This window comes from Schistocerca gregaria, unplaced genomic scaffold, assembly GCF_023897955.1.
Source record: "Schistocerca gregaria isolate iqSchGreg1 unplaced genomic scaffold, iqSchGreg1.2 ptg000705l, whole genome shotgun sequence".
Lineage (NCBI taxonomy): Eukaryota > Metazoa > Arthropoda > Insecta > Orthoptera > Acrididae > Schistocerca > Schistocerca gregaria.
This window is the reverse complement of record NW_026062083.1, coordinates 127501-132500: the sequence shown is the minus strand read 5'-3', so window position 1 is coordinate 132500 and position 5000 is coordinate 127501. Positions and strand designations below refer to the sequence as shown.

Sequence of the window (5000 nt, the reverse complement as noted above, 5' to 3'; positions counted from 1 at the left end):
CGATCTTCCCCTCGGACCTTGAAAATCCGGGAGAGGGCCACGTGGAGGTGTCGCGCCGGTTCGTACCCATATCCGCAGCAGGTCTCCAAGGTGAAGAGCCTCTAGTCGATAGAATAATGTAGGTAAGGGAAGTCGGCAAATTGGATCCGTAACTTCGGGATAAGGATTGGCTCTGAGGATCGGGGCGTGTCGGGCTTGGTCGGGAAGTGGGTCAGCGCTAACGTGCCGGGCCTGGGCGAGGTGAGTGCCGTAGGGGTGCCGGTAAGTGCGGGCGTTTAGCGCGGGCGTGGTCTGCTCTCGCCGTTGGTTGGCCTCGTGCTGGCCGGCGGTGCAGGATGCGCGCGCCTGCGCGGCGTTCGCGCCCCGGTGCTTCAACCTGCGTGCAGGATCCGAGCTCGGTCCCGTGCCTTGGCCTCCCACGGATCTTCCTTGCTGCGAGGCCGCGTCCGCCTTAGCGTGCTCCTCCGGGGGCGCGCGGGTGCGCGGATTCTCTTCGGCCGCCATTCAACGATCAACTCAGAACTGGCACGGACTGGGGGAATCCGACTGTCTAATTAAAACAAAGCATTGCGATGGCCCTAGCGGGTGTTGACGCAATGTGATTTCTGCCCAGTGCTCTGAATGTCAACGTGAAGAAATTCAAGCAAGCGCGGGTAAACGGCGGGAGTAACTATGACTCTCTTAAGGTAGCCAAATGCCTCGTCATCTAATTAGTGACGCGCATGAATGGATTAACGAGATTCCCGCTGTCCCTATCTACTTGCATTCGTCGGCAAGGGAGCGGGTGAAAACCTCGATGGTGCAGCCGTCGAAGAGGACTAGTGCGCTGTACCCACGGCGTGCTAAACCTAGCAGCTCTTTTGTGGAAAGCTCTTGGTCAAGGGGCGGGACCGGTGAGCGAGCTGCATTTAGCCTCCCCCCATGCCAGAGAGGCCGGTCCGGGGAAAGAGACGGGCCTCCATTTTTCACTCTCTCATTTCGTCAATATGGCTGAAAACGTAGAGAGTGATAATGCGCTCGAGGGTGATTCGGTGTTCGAGGAGAATTTGACTGTCGCTGAGCGACACACGCGATTTCTAAAGTTGCTTGATTCCAGTGTTAAAAACGGAAAGATCAGCAACTACGCGATTAACCATATCAGGGATTGTGTAGCTCGATGGGCGATGGCCCACTCTCAGCTTGAGGGTCGGATATTAGAATTAGAGAAGGAGAACGAGCGTCTAAGAGGTCAGCCCGCAGTGGCTCGGTCTTATGCCGCGGTTGCGAGTGCCCCTGTGGTTAAAGCGCCGTCGGCAAAGGAAACAATTCAGCAAAACATTAAAAAGACATATCCGACTGTATTCATTAAACCGAAGGCAGGCGAGGATATTCGGGCTGTCAAGACTGCTTTTGAGAAATGTATCAATCCCAAACGTGACAAAATCAAGATTAACACTGTAAGGACTGCTAAGAACGTATTGATAGTTGAAACAGCCACGCAAGAAGACAGTCAGAGAATAATGGCGAATAAGGAATTAATGGAAAAGGTTAAGTGCGAACCGCCAAGGAAACGCAGGCCTTTGATGTGCCTGTATGATGTTCCTACTTACATGAATGCGGATAGCCTACTTGATGCGATCTACATACAGAATTTTGATGTTTCTATGACGAGGGAGGAATTTGACAGTCAGTTTAGATTGCGATTCAAAGTAGGGCCAAGGGATAAGTTAACTGTGCATCATGTGGTGGAGGTCTCACCTGAAATGTGGAAGCCATTAACAAGAATCGGGAGGCTATATGTTGGATATTCGGCACTAAACATTAAGGATTACTTGGCGGTGCCACGATGCACCAAGTGCCAAGATTTAAATCACACAAATAAATATTGTAATGAAGATCAGGCTGTGTGCGCCCACTGCGGGCTGGTGGGGCATGAAAGGAGGGACTGCCCTAATAAGGACAGACCTCCTGTATGTATACCGTGTAAGAAACGTGGTAGGAAGTGTGGAGGACCGAAGGATTGCCCCACCTACCGAATGTTCTTAGACAGGATCGTACAGAGGACAGATTATGGCGACCCGTAAGGCGCCAAAGAAGAAGTCACCTAGTAAAGAAAAGAGGGACGCAGAGAGGGGTAGGTTAATTTATAAGGCTCTGTCCACAGGTTCTTTACTCTGCTCCGACGTTGTTCGGGGTTCCACGAGTAGTCTGGTGATGGAGGTCGGCGTCCAGACGGAGGTCGACTTGGAGGAAGCTATGGGTCGACTAACTTGTCGCCCATTGAGTGCCAGTGTGGAGGGGCCTGTGATGCAAGATGTTTCAAAGCAAGATCAACATGCTGTGTCTTTAGTCCCTACTGAAGTCGGTGGTGGTGGTGGTGGCGGAGGTTCAGATGTAAATATTGTGAATGTTACCGATGTAAAACGTGTAAATAGTGATGGTGGTGGTGTAACTTACAATGCAGTTGGTCCAGGTGATATCTATGATAATTTCGACCTCAAGTTACGATTGTCAAGGCTTGAAGAGCCTGCATTGTTAACTGTTGCACTGAGGCAGCTTGTTAGAACAGAGCATAGGGGTGGGGAAGATATTACTTACCCAGCCCTGGAGGATGTTGATTGTATTCATTTGCAAGCTGCTAATATTCCAACGCAACCTGATGAATTAAAACTTTTGGTGGAGAAGGTGTTTGCTAGAAGGGGCCGGAAATTCGATATAGATAAAATTTACAGCGATATGGTCAAGATGTATGGACGAAATGTCTCGGATTTTTCGAAGCCTTGGCCTGCTAGTCGCCTTCATGTTTTCTATCCCCCCGGTTAATGGGGCGATTCAGGTTGCTGCAGATTAATGCCATGCGTAGCCACTTGGTTGCGCAAGAGCTGAGAAAGGTAGCGGAGGAAGAGTTACTGGACATTCTTGTGATTCAAGAGCCGGCCTCCTGTGCTGGTCGGATTCCCGGATTTCCTGCGTCCGCGCAAGTGGTGTCCTCAGGGGAGAATCCCATGACTGCTATTGTAGTGCTGAATAAACTGATCAAGACCACTATCTTAACACAATTTTGTAATGAACATGTGATTGTGGTACAGCTTAATTTGTTGATGAATTTAGTATTCATTGTTAATGTATACTGTCAATTTCGGCAGCATATAACTGGATTTTTGAATCAGTTGGATTGGATACTAAGAACTCTACAAGGCAAGTCTGTAATAGTCTGTATGGATGCGAATGCCAAGTCTCCTCTGTGGCACAGTGTGGAACAGGATGAGCGGGGTGTCGAGCTCGAGAATTTGATTATGCAATTGCATCTTGATGTGGTGAATCAACCTGGACACCCACCTACCTTTTCAGGGAGGGCGGGTGCTGTTTCTAATATTGATGTGACGTTGGCAACTCAGAGCTCGGCACCACACGTTTGTGGTTGGAGAGTTGTTGATAACCTCACAGTGAGTGATCACAATTGTATATTTTTTGAGTATTGTACTGAGGTTGTGGAAGATACCGGGGAATGGGAGGAAAGGTACAATTATCGGAAAACTGATTGGGACCGACTAGCACAGGAATTTCGTCCTCCAGGGTTGGGCTCTGAGGCGGAAATACATAATGTGGATGATGTGGTTGCTGATCTGCTGGCATCCATTGAGGCAGCAATTGTTGCAGCAGTTCCCCGGGTGGCGAGGTATGTCCGTACGCAGGCTACTCCGTGGTCCCCAGAACTGACTGCACTCAAGCGTTCTGTCAGGCGGGCGCGGAGTAACTATCAAAGGAGTTTTGGGCATGAAGAGAGACAGTTTCATTTGAGGAGGTATCGCCGCCTGAAGGATAGATATCAGCATGCTATTCAGCAGGCAAGGAGGCAATCATGGCAGAACTTTGTTAACGAGCAGCTTGGTCTGGACCCTTGGGGGGTTCCATATAAGCTCGTGAGAGAGAAGATCAGATCTCCTGGGATGTTGTCAACTTTGCGGTTGGAAGATGGTCGGTGTACTACAACGTGGGAGGAGACTGTTAATGTGCTGTTGAACGTTTTGTTACCAGACGATGTTGAAGAAGAGGATACGGAGGAGCAGCGAAGAATTCGTCAAGCATTGTTGGAGCCATATGTGAATGAGGTGCACGTTTACCCCTTCTCCGCAGAGGAGGTGGTGGCTGCACTTCACACATTTGCACAGAGGAAAGCGCCTGGTCCTGACAAGGTGCCGGCCGAGATTCTGCAGTATCTAGCACCCCAGTTGGCTCCAGATCTGGCTAAAGTTTTCAATGTGTGTTTACACCATGGAGTCTATCCAACCAGGTGGAAGATTGCCGATGTAGTTATTATCAAGAAGGGCCCTGACAAGGACCCTCAATTACCCAAGTCTTATAGACCGATCTGTCTCTTGGATGTACTTGGAAAGACCTTTGAGAAGTTACTTACTGACAGACTTTTGAGCCACAGGACTTTGTATGGCATGAGTGATCGGCAGTTCGGATTCCGGAAGGGTCGCTCCACTCAGGACGCGATCAACGAGGTTTCTCGGATTGTCCACTCAGCCAGTACGAAGTATGTTCTGGGTATTATGGTGGATATTTCAGGGGCCTTCGACAACTTGTGGTGGCCCGCACTCTTCTCCCGCTTGCGGGAGATGGAGTGTCCTGGGTTGCTGTATCGTTGTCTGGAGGCCTACTGTAATGACAGACTGGCAAGGATTGCGGCTCCGGGGACTGTGGTGACTAAGAGGATATCTCGGGGGTGTCCCCAGGGATCAGTATTTGGTCCGGTTTTTTGGGACATTACCATGGAACCGCTGTTGAACATCTTGCAGGGGGATGCTTCAGTCCTGGGTGCCGTGGCCTACGCGGACGACCTAGTCATACTTGTGGAAGGGAACAGTAGATCTACAATAGAAGAGCGTGCAAGGGTAGCTGTTGGGCTCTTGCAGACATGGTGTGGTCGCTCCAAATTAAGGGTAGCGCCTAGGAAGTCCTTGTACATGTTACTAAAGGGTAAGCTCAATAGAGACCCAATCATCAGAATCGAT

General features: G+C 50.1%; 1 pseudogene; it reads left to right on the top strand.

The window, feature by feature from the left end:
* LOC126320208 (large subunit ribosomal RNA) overlaps positions 1–801 on the top strand; it is a 2999-nt pseudogene extending 2198 nt beyond the window's left edge.
* The last annotated feature ends 4199 nt before the right edge of the window (positions 802–5000 follow it).